We start from the raw sequence: 17300 nt of genomic DNA, 5'->3' as shown, positions 1-17300 counted from the left end.
CACAGCCCAAGTTGTAGGACATTGAATAGAAATGTCTCAGTCTACAAGTCAACCACATTCAGGAGTAGGGTCCTCCTCATTCTTAAGAAACCACACTTCCAAAGCATGTGTCAGGTACCCCTGGAAAACTTGTTTAAGTATAGATTGAGGAGTTCCTATCCTTTGAAAAAAACTGAGAGTGGGACCCAATAATCTTTATTTTTATTAAATTCCCCATTACTGATAATGATACTGGTCTAGGTTTGTAGGTGAGAATCTGTATTTGAGCAGGGGTCTTATCCCTGCCTGATAGTAGCTATATTCCATCTACCAGTGTATCATCCTACTTAGTTCCTTGACTCCTAAGGGTTGAATTAGGCATTGATGTACATAAATGGTATGTGCTTACAGCGTTGAGTGCTGAGAATCACCATTCAATCCCATGAGTAGGTTGCCACTATATCCTTCCATCAGGTTAATTTTGTATGGGATATTTTATCAGTAACACACACACACACACACGATATATCATCATGACATTTGAAAAACAAGAGTGTTTTTTGTACTCTGAGTACTCTGAGTTTCTTCCAGTGATAAGTTGTATCCCTTCCTAATTATTCAAGACCTATCTTGCTGCAAGTAACTAGATGAAATTCTGTAGTCTGTAATTAAGATCAGTAAAGAAGACAGTACACACACATTTTGCACATTTTATTTATGCTTTTGTTACCCTGGGTGTTTTAAGCCATTGTATATTTAAAAGAATAATCTAAAATACCTTAGTGTGGGATTACATCCTGCCACATAGGAAGGTTCTCTGCTGGGTGACAGAGACACTTTCAGATAACAAAAGCCAATTGAATTGCAAGGGTTTCTCAGATTCAGTGTTTAAGGTAATTTTACTATGACTGTGTAAGGTTAAGGAGCTTAAATCTAGCAGGCTCACATCTCCTGTGCAGTTTAGGTTTTACTGTCAGCATGCATGTAAATGTTGGGAAGAGTCTAAATTTTCCTTCAAAGGATTTGCATTTATGGGCAGCACTCACTATTTGGTTAGACATACAGAAACTCAGCATCGTAGTATCCATGCCTTTTAACAAGATCTTTGGATTCTGGTGTGAACATTAAAATTTGAGAAGCAATGCCTTAAATTATTCATTGATTGCCAAGGTCTGGGACTTGAGTAGCGGAAGAGTATAGAATTTACTGAGCTGCAGTCACTTTGCATTTTTGCTGAAGCTTTATTTTCTCATTTTATGGAGAGACTGTGGCTTTAAGTTGAACAAGAAAAAAAGAAAGAAAAAGAAAAATGCATTCTTTTTTTCTGCAGAACACATTTGGCCCAATTCATCTTAGTAGAAAAATATACTTATGGTGGCTACCCTGTATTTTACATACTAGTTCAAAAGATAGGTGCTCCATTTATATTTTACCAAGGATTGTATTTGATGCTGAAGATATAACAGCTGATTGGGGAGTGAATATCAATTCTCATTAGTGTCTACAAAAATCTTATTAAACATGGCGAATGACTGACAGGCCTTCCATACACAAATCATACAAAATTCTATTCAACAGTTTTGTTTTCAGATAATTCTAGTGATTAGCATATTGTTTGAAATCCTTATAAGTTGACCATGTAATATTTTTGAAACAAGTGATAAATCAGGGTGAGGTCCTATTTCCAGTTTTATTTACTCTTTCAAGTTTGGCTGAGGCCAGATGACGGTATGAACTAAAGGCAAACACAAATGTCTGCTTCCTGAACTTCCATATCTGGTCCTCTTATGGTCAAGGAGAAGCTTAAGTGCTGGGAAAAAATACCTTTTGAGAAATGAGAGGTAGCATATCCTTTCTATAGTTGTGCAAAAAAAACCTGTCATTGTTGACTGATCCAAATCACATCATGTTGTTAGTTGTAACTCTGCACCTGATGTCAGTAGTTCCCAAATATTAACAACTTCATAATATTTTTGGCTTGTTTGTTCAGTTTGAGGCAGGGTATTTGTAGTCTGGTTGGTCTGGAACTCACTATGTAGACCAGCTCAAGCTTATAGAGATCCATTTGCCTCAATTTCTACCTCCAGAGTACTGAGATTAAAGGTATATGCCAACATACCTGGCACAATTTTGCCATCTTTACCCTTGGAGAAAAGGGTAAATAAAGCTTCATGTATACTTTGTTTCTTGCATTTTCTGTACCTGTTCAGTTCAGCTACAGCTGGAGAGTAAAGTTTTACTTTTCCCTGCCGTTTCTTAACAGGAGTCATCTCTGAGATCTGAACTGATATCTAATCCTGTCTCTTGAGTTTCTTCTTTACTATTCACTTGCATGCCAGCTGTAGGTTGTCCTTAGAATGCCACAAGACTGCTCAGTGTCTTCTCTTGCTGACAATACATGGCAGCTGTGTGGGATTTGATGTCTTTGAAATGCTTTTCAACAGCACAGAAATGGCATTTCTTGGTGGCTGTCATCCTTGTACAATCGTTGATGTATAATGATTTATCATGTTTAATCAGAAATTGCAATTTGCCTCCAAATGAAAAGAACAAAGCACACATTACAGGAAATTTATGACTAAATCTATTTACTATTTATGAAGAATGTAAAAGCTTGGTATTCTTCAACTAACATCTGTAAAGCCTGAAACAAATCCCCCAGCTGCTTAAGATTCTAGCTCCTTAGCTGAAAGCTTAATGTAGAGTCTTTCTGCTTGAAGATCTGCTTTTTAAATGAGACAGGTTTTGTAGGTGTCTCCCATTACAGAGTACACTGGGAGCATATTGATGCTCCAAAGAGGACAGTTTTTGTTTAGTTCCTTCTGCTCTTGCCTCCAATAATCCATCTGTCACCAATGCCAGAGTGGGATGATTGTGGAGAGGTTTCTTCCTGGATTTGAAGCATGTTTACCAAATAACTAGGGGTGGATAGGTGTAACTTTGTAAACAAACAAAGCAAAACAAAATGTTATTTCTTTATTCAAATAGCAGGGGAGGCTGGAATATGTTCCCAGGTAGGCACAACTTCCCCAAAGAATGAGTGTTTCTCTTTAATAGCAGTAGGAAAGGAACACTAACAATTGGAAGTTGGCCGTGCATCTAATCACATCCTGAAACCATATCTGTTTTTAGTTCATCCAGTCTTAAAAGAATCCATTGACATAGTATACCCTTTTTTGGTAGAAGAGGCAGATACACCGAGGAGATGTTTGTCCTAGAGCAATGCCATGTCTCAATCCAAAGCCATGCATTTTGAGCTGGCCGGCTAGTCAAAGAGGGATAGATTATATCTTCTGCACTCATCCAGTTTTCTGATTTAAAAGAAATAAATAGTAGGTTCTTATTTAAGATAAATCCATTTTTGCAATGATAAAGTCAGCTAGAAACATAGAATTTTACCTGATCCTAAGTGTTCAAGGTAGCTTGTGGAGAGAGCTTTTAACAGAACCTTCCTAATGTTTCCAGTGACATCTTAGAGAAATCACTGCTAGGTAAAATAGACAGTGGAAGAAGAGACGGTTGACTTTCAAAGAACAGATTGAACTGTGTGGTTTGTTCATTGTCAAATCACCACCTAATCTGCATTTCCTAGTAACATCAACTTTAGCTGTAGAATCTTTATGGATTAAAAATTCAAAATTCTATTTTGAGTTTAGGAAAGCAATGTCTGTTTAAGCAAAGTAATGTCTATTGAAGAGTATGTGTGACGTGAACGGAACTTTCCCCTATTAACAAGAAAACAATCCTAAAAATTCACACCCTCGCTTTGATTTATCTTTAAGTGTAGGCACAGGGCAGGAGGAGCTTGTTTCTAGCTCCAGAAAGTTTCTTTGATAAAAATCAAATTGTGTGTTTGGAGTGCATGGCTTCTTCCTGAGCTCTGCTGACCAAAATGATTGTTGTCTTGCATTGTATTTCTTTTTTGTTGTTATTCTTATTGAAGATTTATTTTATTTTTTATTCACGTGCACATGCGTGTGTGTGTGTGTGTGTGTGTGTGTGTGTGTGTGTGTGTGTGTGTGCTATGCACAGGTTTTGGCAGGGCCAGAAGAAGACATTGGAGCTCCTGATGCTTGACTTACAGACAGTTATGCGCTGAAGGATGTGGATGCTGGGGACAGAATTCAGGTCCTCTGCAAGAATAATGAGCCCTATAAATACCAATTTCTCTCCAGTCCCTGCAATTATCATTTGCTACCTTGACTCTAAGAATAATAAAACGTAGTACTTAAGGTAAGAGCTTGTGTGTGTGTGTGAGTACGTGTGTGTATTTATATGTCTGTGTATGTATTTGTGTATCTCTGTGTGTAGCTGCTCAGAACATCCTGCTTGTTTTTGTAATTTTTTCACTATATTTTAGTTTTTAAACTCTGAAGAGCATACTTGTATGTCAAGATAAAACCCCACAGCCTTCATAGGAGAATTGAAAAATATTCATTGTTGCGTTTTCTTCCTCTTTCTAGCATTAAAACATGTTAACTATATGTCTCCTAACTGAATAAAATGATTGAAAAAAGTCAAGAAAACATTGGCTGTTTTTTAGAAGTGTGTGTGTGTGTGTATGTGTAAATGCCCACAACTGCAGGATAAAGAAGATGTAGGCAGCTAGGTAGCAGATGCCAATGATGCAATACAGCTGAACATCCTACAATGTACAGGATGGCTCTTGACAAAGTATAGCCAAGTCTTAAATGGCAGTAGTACTAGGGTTGAGAAATACTATGTCCAGCTATATTGAAACATGAGTTTGCCTGGAGACACACTTCTATCTTCTGCTGGAAACAAGTCTGTTGGTTAGAAACTTGGCCTATGGTCCTAGAGGGCAGGGCATATCTCTAAAATGCTCTGCTTAAGGCTCTTTGGAAACCTAGTTAAAATATCCATGCTTTGCTTTTCTTACCTGCCTTATAAGCCAAGGTTATTTCTTTTTTGTTTGTTTGTTTAAGATTTATTTATTACACATACAGTGTTCTGCCTACATGCCAGAAGAGGGCATCAGATTGAATTGTGGATGGTTGTGAGCCATCATGTGGTTGCTGGGAATTGAACTCAGGACCCCTGGAAAAGCAATCGGTGGTCTTAACCTCTGAGCCATCTCTGAGCCCGCCAAGGTTATTTCTTATACAAATGAATGAATAAATTAAGTGCTTGGTACAATGCATGCTGTTTAAGTTAAGCATTCCCTATGCCCTTCCCGCTTTCAAGAATGGCTGCTCTGACATCACTGAGATTATCTCCCAGCTGTAACACCCTCTTCCATGCACTTCTATCTTTATAACATAACTAGCATATCCTTTCTCCCCTCTTCTCATAACTTAGTGTATCCCAGTATCTGGTTAAAAAGTTGTTCCACCTCAGTCTTATATACAGAGTCCCTAACACTGCCTGAATTATGTTGTTTCAGTTGGAATGCATGTGACTTTTCTCCTTTTCTAAGAAGACTAGTAGACAAAACATCTCTTTAATGTGGCACACAAAGGTATTGTTTGAAATTATGAAGTCTATTTTTAAGTGAGGTATTTCCTTTCTTACACATGTTACATAGGGCAGAATCTATTAAATAGCTCCACTGAAAGAGAAAGTCTGAGTGCTAGGCTAGGTTAGGCTAGATGGCATCTTTGGCTATGCCAGCCTTCTGGCCTTGAAAAATTGTAACGCATGGAATGCAACATAGGTTTAACAACTCAATCCACTTTCTGTAGTCTTCCAGCTCTAGTCTCCATCCTGGCTTGAGCTGTTACCATTCCTCTAGATAAGTTGCCATAAGAGACTACTTACTGTCAATTCCTCTGTGTGTAGAAGAAAAGACCTTTTCCATCCTGCACCCTGAAACTGAGTCCTCAATAATGAAGGATTTGTTGTTGCTATGCTCTCTTTGGCTTAGAATTAATTTGTCAGTTCAAAGATCTTGCAATTCTTTAATGAGGATATGCTGAGGTATAATGAGGTGAGAATGAGTTTGAAACTCCTTATGTCTCTAATTTCTGGTTGGTTTCTTAATCTCAATGAACTTAAGTTGTACTTTTGTACATGGGGATAATGCCAGATCCTCCAGCCTGATGCTCTTATGAAATGATGCTTATAAGTAAGTAATTAAGAAAACAAAGACATGAATATAACATGAGGGCAAGTTGTTATGACAAAAACATAGTGGGCTTTGCATTTTATTTTCTTCTTCCAGGATACTGATACACAAATTTTGATTTTCAAAATTGCATACAGATGTGTGTATGTATGCCTTCATGTATGAACATGATTGCTCAATTACCACACTGCATGTATGGAGCTCAGAGGACAACTTGGGTTTTAGTTCTTGCCTCCCGTACTTTTTTAGATAGCGTCTCTGTTGTTTTCAGGTGTGAACAACCTCAAGTTTCCAAGGAGTCTCCTATCTCTGTCTCCACTCTCTGTGTAGGGGATCTAGAATTATAAATGCTTATGATCTATTTCTGACTTTTACATGGGTTCTAGGGATCCAAACTCTCAAAAAGTGATTTTACCCATTGAGCTATCCCCACCCTAATCCCACTGATACTGTTTTATTGATAAGACTCTGTGTGTGTGTGTGTGTGTTTTGTCTGAAAGATCACAAAAACAAGTAACCAAGCACCTATCAGACGTTGATTCCTAAGGCTATCTATGCACAGTACACTAAGACAAAGTTGTTGGCTTTGGAAAGTAAAGCCCAAGCCTCCAAAAGCCAACATCAGAATCCCTAAGATGACCAGTCACAGGGAAAGAGGTATAGAAACACTTCACAACTAGATGTAAGCCTGTTCTGAGCCTTGAGAATCTAGCTTGAACACACATTTGTCATCACCGAAGCTTCCTCAGGCAGAGATCCACATCCAAACCTTATTCAAAGAGGGAGTCTAAAGTGGAGGTTTCCACTGGATCATTCCACTTGGAGCTCAGAATATCCATTGGAAGGGGGGGCAGAAAGATTATAGGAGTCAGAGTTGATGAAGGACACCAGGAGAATATGCAACACTGAATCACATATGTATGTTGCATATGAACTCACAGAGACTGAAGTGGCAAACACAGGGAGGTCTTCTGCATATTTATTATCACTGTTAGCTTGGTAGTTTTGGGAAATCTTAACTGTGAGAGAGAGTATTTAACTCACTTGACTGATCTTGGATCTCTTTCCCTCCTGTTGGGTTGCCTTGTCCAGCCTTGATGTGAGTCTTTTGCTTTGTCTTATTGTATTTTGTTTTGATGTGTTTAGTTGTTTTCTCTTGGAGGCCTGCTCTTTTCTGAAGGGAGATGAAGGTGGGAGTGGATCCAGGGGAGAGGGGAGGTAGAGGGGAGCTGAGATGAGTGGAGGGAGGGGAAGAAATTGTGGCTGGAACCTATTTTCAATAAAAATACTAAAAAGAAAAGGATTTCATAGCAAATTATTTGACATGCTATGTTATATTGTGTTCAGCACTTAATACAGTAGATACAGTTAATCTCATCCAAAACCCCTAGGATTCCTAGTAGTATCCTGTCCAGTCCATTTGAAAGATGAGAAAATTGACATACAATGACTAAGTAATATGCTCAGACCACTATCTTGAGTAGGGATATCTAGTCTTTTGACATCATGAAATCTTGTCATCTCCATATGTGTTGAGCCACATTCACAGCTAACTCAGGATGCATGGTGACTGTGGATTCAGTAGTCATCAGGACTGACACTGACATCCACAGTTAGACTAGACAGTGTTCTCCTCAGGATGAAGGTTCATGCAGTAAAATGTCTGGTCACTACAGACTGTAGAGTGTGAAGCCTCTGTGAAAATTTTGAAACATGGAATCTCTTTGAAAGCATCAGGACTTTGATACATGGAGTTATCTCTTGGGTGCCTTTAATTGATCTCCTGAAGACCCACCAGTTCACTTTTCCTGCTGAAGTCACTCTGGCCCACTTAGGGTAGAAGAAAAGACACAATGACATAGCATCCTGTTGGATGTTGTTATGGAGACTAGGACTTAAACAATGGTGTTTTCCTCTCCAGTCACAGACTCAGAAAGCAGCTTCAGGTTAGGTTTTTTGTTTAAAGCAGCAGCTGTCTGGAGAGCCATGAGAAAGGGTCTTGACATAGTTTCTCATGGTGCCAATAGAGAGCCAGTGTGACTTCCAGGGATATGGTAGATGCTACTTGTGCAATAACCCCCAAACTGTTCTGTGTTGTATTCTTTTGATGTCCTGGAGATTCTTTGGCTGTTTCTGTTAATAGTTTCACATCACTGTTGAATGCCATGTGCTGATTAGAACAAAGAATTCAGGGGTGACAAGGTTTCTTTTAACCTAGACAGACATCACAATTAACAAAACAGCTTCTCCAATCCCTTCAGTGTTCCAGTAAGTACAAGATTATGGGAACAGATTATTTGATTTAAACCAAGAGTTCTTTTAGAAGCTTTCTTCATAGCCAGTCTTCTGCCCTTCTTAGGGTTTTTACAATTGATCTTTCATAATTCCTTAAACAGCTGAAGTCCAAACAGGTATCGCTAATTTAATGTAAATGTCACTGCCACGGTCTCAATCTGAGTGAATTTGTGCCTAAAGCCAGGAAATATGGGCTGTGTTATGAAATGTAATGAGGACTGAGTGTGTTTAAATGTGATTTCCCAGACAGCTCATTGATAGCTCATTGAAGCTTTGGCTTTAAGGCACCATTGCTCTCGAATAAATCAATACTAAATAGGTTGAAGACAGGTCAGGAGATTTATTGATATCTCAATCTAAAACTCTCACAGGTTTTTTTCTGGAAAAAATCATTTGCAGGAGCATTATTTGACTCAAACTTATTGGGAATGTTACAGAAAGAAAATGCAGACAAATTAGCCAAGAAGGGAAAGAGAAAGTTGCAGTCTTCAAAATTCTTTCCTAGAAGAGAAACAAAAGATTCCAGTTAATTTAAGGTGACAGAATAAAACTAACAATTCACATCATGTAGCTAGTCTGTTTGCAGTACTTTATCATTACTTAGTCCCTATAACTACCATATGAAATAATGTACTATACAGTGATCATAGCTGTACAGAGAGATGGTCTTTGATAATGAGTCACATTGCCTACCTGGCATAAATGATAATAATAGACACACTGGTCTATTATTTTTTCCTGTAAATGAGAGTGGGGTATGAATCCCTATTGAAGTTATTCTCCTTGATGACCTATCACAGAATATAATGAGAAGCAAGTGCACTGCAAGAGACTGACTTTCTCTCTGTGATACATGTCAATGGGTAACAATGAATCTCTGTTATATGTATATGCCCTCAATTAGGGGCAATCATGTCATTCTTGAGTAAAGCTCCAAAGACAGAATCATGGTCTCAAGACTTCAGACTGTTATTTTTCGAACGCTTTTGGAATTTTGAGAGAAAACTGCTAGGTCACTTATGCCCAAGCACATACAAACTGTGACAGTCTCTTTCATTCATGAAATTAGTTAGTGGGCTGGAAAAAAAGACTTGCTGGGAACACATAGGATGTAGGCTGACACTTGCCTTGGCCATTGGCTTGACTGTGTGCCAGTGCAAGTGGTCATTTGTAGTTGCCTGTTACCTGAAGAGAATCAACAGTTCAGGGCAGCTCAGGGTTACTCAGAGCTTTAACAACCATAGGAAATTAAAATGTATAAGAAGTTTGGAAACTTGACCAAAAAAATAAAAATGAAAAAGGAAAAGGGATTAAGTTCCTAGAAGGAAAATAGAGTAGCTTTCCATGCTAACCCTAGGAGTCCAGTTTAATCCAGTTTTCAGCTACAAAGAAAACCAGGGTGTGTGTGTGTGTGTGTGTGTGTGTGTGTGTGTGTGTGTGTGTGTGTATTGGCATTTGCTATTATACAAAACACATAGAAGTACAGATGCTGAAACTGTGGGAGGAATTTTACTTTTCTGTTTAAAGGAAGTCCCTAGTGCTATTCACTAAGACCAGCAAAATCCATTTCTGAGTTTAATCAACTCTTCTTGTGTTCCCACGCCAGATGTGACCATTTGACACTTAGGTGGGGGTCTACCATAAATTAAGCATATGTATGTGAGGACTGGAAAACTTAACTTAAAGGAGTCTATCATCATCTCCAGAGGACCAGCAGACCTGCCTATATGCTCCTTGATGGATTCTAATGAGTTACAATGAATGAACTGCTCCAGAATCTGGGAGGTTACTTTCCTCTATTCTGGAATTACTGTGCTTAATTATTCAGGCCACTATAAGTACTACGGAGAAAGAAAAGTTATGGCATGTGGTTTTTTCATTCAGGAAAGAAAGGGGGAAAGAAGAAGGAAGGGGGAGGCAGGAAAGAATGAGAAGGGAAGGAAAATAAGGAAAGGGTAGGAAGAAAAGGAAGGAAGAGGAAAATAAAGATGAGAAGAAAGGGAAGAGAAGAAAGCAAAGGCAAGGTAAGTAAGAGAAAGATGGAGGGAGGGAAGGAAAAGAGCTAGTGTCATTCCTCTGTGGTCTCATTGTTGGATGATGATTCCTGTCTTGAGGTCCTGGAAAGTCTAAGCCTTTTAGAATAAACTAATAAGATCAAGAAATGATGATAAGATGGATGAAACATAAAAAAGTCTGTAAGGTTTTTTTTAAGTCATAGAAAAGGTCATCAGAAAATCCTCTGTCCTTGAGTCCCAAGGTTGATATCTCCCATGTCACTCAGTCATTGGTGTCTTGCTGGAGAAGGTACCATTCAGTTCTAGGCTTTAGTTTCTTGTATGTCGATAGTAACAGGAAGATCTGCCTTAGAGTCTGGTTCGATGATTTGCAAACTTCAGCCGTAAGAATGTTAGGCAGGGATTGTTCTCATAATCATAACCAACATTACAACTTCCATTATTTAACCATGTTAGAACTTTGTAGATAAAGATGAATGAATCTTTGCTCCTGGGAAATTCTATATTGGATATAAGGTTGATAATATTCAATTTTAAAATATCAGTGAAAAATTCTGGTTTTGTTAACCAATTTTATTATATATTGGCATACAAGGAGAACAAATGTGTTTTCAGTAGCAAAGATGAAAGCTTTCTCATTCTGCTCTGTTATTATTCTGTCTCTCAGGACAGAAATTAGAACTGTGATTTCTACTTAAAATGTCCATTTGCTTGCCAACAGACCTGGAATTGCCAGTTAATCATATGGAATGGTACATATATCAGGTAATGTGTGTCTATGTATCCTATAGTATTAGTGCACTGATAGCTTTTTCTCTGTTGACCTCACCAAGGCAGAAGACTATTAATGACCCATCAGAAGACCAAAGTGACTCATCCTGGAAAAAAAAAAACCTGGTGTACCTAGAGACAAGATTGGCCGATTTCATTGGTAATCGACATGCCATCCATCCAAGTGTGATGGCTTGTGGTAGATCAAACAAAAAACAAGAGGCTAGAGAGATAGCTCAGTTGATAAAGTGCTTTCTGCATAAACATAAAGACCTAAATCTATTCCTTGGAACCCATGTGAAAGCAGTGGCAAATGGTTGTAACCCCAGAATTGGAGGAATGGAGACAGGAGGATTTCTGGGACATGGAATGTGACTAACTGAATTGATGAGCTCCAGTTTCATTATGAACTACTGTCTCAAAGAGTAAGGTAAAATCCAAGTGAAAATAATACTCATTGGCTATCTCTGGCTTCCATGTATACACACACACACACACACACACACTCACACACACACACACACAGAGAGAGAGAGAGAGAGAGAGAGAGAGAGAGAATTAAACAAAATATGTAACCATGCCTTAAAAATGGAGGGGGATAAAATCCAAGGAAGAAGAAAGAAAAAAGAAAAATGAAAGGGAACGAAGAAAGACAAGGAATGGGAAAGGGGAGTGAAGGGAAGGGGGAGGAGGAAGTAAAGGAAATTAGAGATGACTAAGGATGTCACTTTCATGCCCTCACATAAGACCCACCCTTACATAGGAAGGGCCTACTACACAGATCCCAAACTATTGCCATAGTATCCCATTAAAAGAGTTTGTTTCTGTGGGAAACTGAGGATTATATAAAATGGCACTTATCCATAGTCACAGAAATGTACAAAGCAAACCACATATGTGACACTCAACTACCACCACTAGGGTCACTTTCCAAGTTTAGCTTTCCTTATTCTTGGTTAGAGAAAATTACAAAACAGCCAAGGTCATGCACAACACTTACCGATGTGAAGAAGCTATTCACATTAAAATCATCTAAGCGTTTTGGGTCAGCTAAGAAGAACACCCATGAGAGATTTCTCTAACACCCTCCATGTACAAGTTGAGACCTTAGAGGTTACTCTGAGAAAGGACAGATAGAAAAAAGGAATTCAAAACCAATGCTCAACTTGAAAAGGCCAAATAAATTATGAGAACATTCATGTAGATAATAGAGGAAATGATGATTACCTTTCACTCCAAGAGACAATAATTTAAAATGTGTCCAAGCTTCGATGTTGAGGAGAGAGAGAGAGAGAGAGAGAGAGAGAGAGAGAGAGAGAGAGAGAGAGAGAGAGAGAGAGAGAGAGAGAGAGAGACTCTGCAAAGTTGAGGTACATCTTCAGTAGTTAGAACCCAGAATAGACGTCAGTTGAATATTGAGATGAATCTCCCTTACAGCAGTTAGGTGGAGGAGAATTTTGGTGATGAACTTACCTTGGCTAAGGACACACATTGTTCTTTTTAAATTAAAGTAACATTTGACTCTAAAATACAAAACTTGTCCTAAATAGCTGGACTGAGGGAAACTACTCAAGTGATCAGAAATCCACAAGCCATCTTTAAAAATAGATTCTAACTATTTAAAGTTCATGTGTGTGAGCTTGATTGAGTCTGTGTGTACCATATGTATGTAATAGCCCATGTTATCTAGAAAAGGGTATTGGATGCTCTAGAACTGAAGTTATAGATGATTATGAGCTGACACGTGGATCTGGGAACTGAACCTGGTTCCTCTGCCTGCCTGTTCAGTAATTGTTGTTAACTACTGGGCCATTTCTCCATCCCCAACCCTTTTCCAACATAAATTGCCAAGTTCATGTATGATTGGAATGATAAATGATGTAGAAATTGGTAATCCATATAGGAAATAAACAGGCATAAGCTTTCTTTGTTGATTTTGTGTGTTGGTTATATGCATCAAAAGAGAGATTAAATGCAGGTGTGTTACTGATATCAATTTTATGATTTTCTCATAAAACCACAATTTTGAAACCTGAAATCAGCATAAAAGTCACCTCTTTAGCCTCTATGACCTTGAGGACTTTGTATTGAAGGACACAATTCCACCTGTTACTTATACACTGAGTATTTTCTTATTCATAATTCTCATTCACTATTAACTGTATACCTACCAGGTAAGGCTGAGGTCCTGGGACTCACCAGGTCACTATACCAAAGGCACAGAGATAAAGGAAACTTCAGCCCCTCATGGTCAGGACATTTCCATTTCCTGGGTGGCATGACCTAAGATAATATGTTCCCTAAATCTGATACAGCAGTTTTGCAGAACCATTTCTCATCCTTAAACATGCTGCATTATTTTTATGAGCCAGATTCTTTGTGTATAGGCCTCCCTGCTTTAAGTGATTTTCCCTGTATGGCTGCCTGGACCCCTTTGCAAAATGGTGTCTTCCTTAAATGCCTGGACAACTGATGTATTTCTATTGAAAGTCCCCATCCCATCATCTAGAATCAAAATTGCTTACCTTAGTATCCACCATCATGTCTGAGATCCCTGAGGAACTTGCCCATTTCTCTCTCCCATTTATGTCACCTCAGGGCTGGCACCTCAGGGGCAAAGCTTCTGAGACATTCATTTTACTGTTCCCCCTTAACAGAATCCCCATGGTTCATAAATCTTGATGAGACCGACCAAACCAGGCAGTGGTTAAATGTATCTTGTGATGCAGTTTCTATGACTTAAGGGCATGGAGTGTATAACTCTTCTGTGCCAGTGAAACTACTGACTGTGTGTGCTTTCATCCCCTTCTTTAAGTGGGATGTGAGCTGCATAGCTCTGTGACAGGTATTAATTGGTTTATGAACATGTACTTAGAGATCAGTCCTGATGAGATTTATTGCTGTATTTATTTCTGAGGTGATTGTGTGTCAAAGGTGGGGTAGCCTTATATCCTTTGCTGTACTATATTTAGAGAGTTTTTCAAAGTGGATTTAAAATTGAAGTGGTCTCTTGTTCACACAGGGGCACCACACTGAATGCTAAAGAGGAGGAATCACAATAGTATGTAAAACCATGTTTGACAAAGTTCTACAAAGGTTCAAGTGATAAATAATCCCATTATGTTAATGGGAAGAATCAAATGATTCCTAAGATTTGTTTATTTGGGGCATGCGTGTGTATGCCTGGTGTCCATGTGTTTGCATGTGTGTACATCTTCAAGCATAAAGGTTGAGTATACATGTGTGCACACTATATTTTGAGGGCAGAGATTGAAATCAAGTGTGTTCCTCAGTGGTTCTTCTCTTTATTTATTAAGGAGGTTTTGCTTGGTACACACAATCCTTGCCAATTTGGCTACTCTAGCTTGTCAGGTTCCTTTGGGGAGCACCTTTTTCCCCCTCCAACAGTTGACTATAGGTGAAATGTCACATTATCAGGAATTGTTTAGGTGCTAGGGATCCAAATTTTATGCTTGGACAGCAAGCACTTAGTCTACTAGGTCATCTTCTTAGACCTTACTAACTTTAAAAAATGCAATCCTGTAAGTTGAGCTCTCAATAATATTAAAATCTGAATACTTGTTCAGAAGAACAAAACTATGCAAAAATACAAAAATTATGTCTGTCTATGCAAGGATGTACTGAACCGAATGTTTTATAATCACCCCACCAACCTCCAGTATACAACTACTCTATGAAAACAACCTACTTTCTGGTCTGAGTATAGTAATGATCAGTCAGCAACCCCCTCTCAAGCCTTCTTCCTTCCTTAATTAGATGCCAAAATAAGTGTTGCTAAACTGATAACACTTTGTACAGTTATAAAATTAATAAACACATAAATGAAAAGATGAAACAATGATGCGTTTCTGATGTCAGGCGTAGGTACCTGTTAGAGAGGGTACTTTTCAACCTGACATCAAACATATTTTCTAGCCATGTTACACTTTGTTTTGTCTGACTTTAAATTTGAATCCTTCCATCTCTTACATGCAAATGCCACACTTGCTGTACATGATGTGTCTTTGTTGGGACACAGTGGCTGTAGTGAAGTTTTAATAGCAAATTAGCATAACATTCACTCAAATACCTGTAGTTTTTACCATTTCATCTCCCTGAATACTTTCACAAAGAACCGATTAAAACATGGGACCCTGAACTATTTCTTTAGTTGGCCTCCAATATAAGTATTTCTTATTGTTAAGGTGAACAGTTGGTGTCTACTCTTTGAAATCACATAACATGGGCCATCCTCCACTCCCAAAATTGTTTTAAAAGAATCCAAATATAAAATGCATCCTTCCTTTGAGAAGCTACCCTTAAACTGGTCAGGGAAGAAAGTCAAGTGCAAATATTACTTGCAATCATAAGATCATCATAAAATTTAAAAATGTAGGGAAAAATAGTAAGGAGTGAGTGAATGCACTATGATATGGCACTGAGAATAGAAAAAAACCAGTTCAAATTCCTTATCCTGTGATATAATTTCTCTGTTCACTCTCTCAGAATCTCAGCAACAAAATATGTGAAGTAAAATAATCCCAGGAAAAAGGTTGATTTTGTTTCTAAGTACTATTTCCTAGCAGTATTTATTTTTAAATTTGTATTACTCTGTGTGTGTGTGTGTGTGTGTGTGTGTGTGTGTGTGTGTGTGTGTGTGTGTGTGTGTGTGTGTGTGTGTGTTTAGGTCAGAGAACAACCCCAAGGAGTCTGCTCTCCCACCATGTAGATCCCAGGGTTTAAGTCAGGTCATCAAGCTTGGCAACAAGTTCCCTTGCCTGCTGAGCCAACATGTTGATCTCTAGCAATACTTTTTAACTGAAAGGTCAATTTCACATAGTTTTCTATTACTTCTTTTAAACCAAAAGACACCAACTGAGAATGGAGCTAAAGAGAATTTTTAATAGATGGATATTTAGTCTGTCTTTTTCTTCCTGGGGATAATTCTTTCTCATTTATTTTCAGGAAGTCTTCTGTAAAAGAACTGTTAAATGACGAGCTGCAGTGTTTTGACAAGCACTGGCACTGTGGAGACTTGAAATCTCACTGGGATATGGTTACATATTCACTGTAGGGAAGAGTGCCCTATTTAAAATCTAGGACACATCATGTTGATACAAGGAAAAGGAAATAACTATGGAAAGAATACATCTGAAATTAAAGACTGAGATGTTACATCGTTCTAAAATCAACAGAAAATGTAATTACTCTTTGAAAATAATTGTGTCCTGTACTAAGTGATTTTTTGAAAGGCCAAGATATTATTTGTATGCAGAATATCATTCCAAAAAACATATTGTAGGTTCCAGGACAGTGATTTGACAGAAGTCCCATGTCAGAGATACACAAACAGAAAGGCTAGTGTACATTGCTAAACATCATCTTAGTCTCCATGAAAAGACTTCACTTTTATAGATCTCTAGAAATAGACTCTCTAGCTTTTTTTTAAAATGAGAGTATGTTTAGAGACGATCAGAAGGGAGCCATTTATTCAAATTTACCACCTAACTTAAAATTTTTATTTTATTTTTCAAGTGTGTGTGTGTGTGTGTGTGTGTGTGTGTGTGTGTGTGTTCATTGGCATGCAAGTGCTGATGCCCATGGAGACTGGAAGAGGGCATCAGACTCCTGGGGTGAAGTTGGTGGTGGTTTTGAGCCTTCCAGTCTGGGTTTGAATTCAAGTCTTCTACCCGAGCATTGCAGAATCTTATTTGCTCATCTCTCCAGCCTTTTCACACCATTCTCCATGCCCTCCACTGTTTATTTTTCTACCATGTGGAAGTTGCTGAATCCATCTAAAGACTTTTGAAAGCAAGAGTTGTTTTCCTCTGTGATTCCATATTGCTTAGGTTGAGATCCAGAAACAGATTATTTAAGAATAGTCTTTTAGAGCATATATTCACTAATGGGATAACAAAGTAATATATGAGCACGAGTGGTAAGTCAATTGGTACCCTCAAGATAGTTCATTCATATGACCAGCTGATCAGGTCATATAACCAATTGTATTGAATACCATGATATTAATTTGTAATCAATCTGTATAACTTTGAAATTTCTTTAGACCTTGTCATCTTTCTTTTACCATTTCCTATTTTCAGAGAGCACTGAAGTTAATTTTATTTCTTAGAGAAAGAAGCATGTCTGGCAAATCA

The 17300-nt window shown here is 38.2% G+C and overlaps 1 protein-coding gene across 8 annotated transcripts in view; it reads right to left on the bottom strand.

The window, feature by feature from the left end:
* The window catches only part of Grm7 (glutamate metabotropic receptor 7), an 886003-nt gene that overhangs the window by 42002 nt on the left and 826701 nt on the right, over positions 1-17300 (bottom strand). For 4 of the 8 annotated variants that reach the window (XR_005874148.1, XR_001196215.3, XR_005874149.1 and 1 more), the window contains 2 exons: positions 12146-12264; positions 8680-8860 (listed from right to left, as the gene is read on the bottom strand). The exons of 3 other annotated variants lie outside the window; for them this stretch is intronic. The gene's annotated coding sequence lies outside the window, so the exon portion shown is untranslated. Of the gene's footprint in view, positions 1-8679; positions 8861-12145; positions 12265-17300 lie in introns of those variants that run through there. One more of the 8 variants, XM_040738572.1, reaches the window with a different exon arrangement.

This window comes from Mesocricetus auratus, unplaced genomic scaffold (assembly GCF_017639785.1).
Source record: "Mesocricetus auratus isolate SY011 unplaced genomic scaffold, BCM_Maur_2.0 Super-Scaffold_100676, whole genome shotgun sequence".
NCBI lineage: Eukaryota > Metazoa > Chordata > Mammalia > Rodentia > Cricetidae > Mesocricetus > Mesocricetus auratus.
This window is presented reverse-complemented; position numbering and strand designations above follow the sequence as displayed.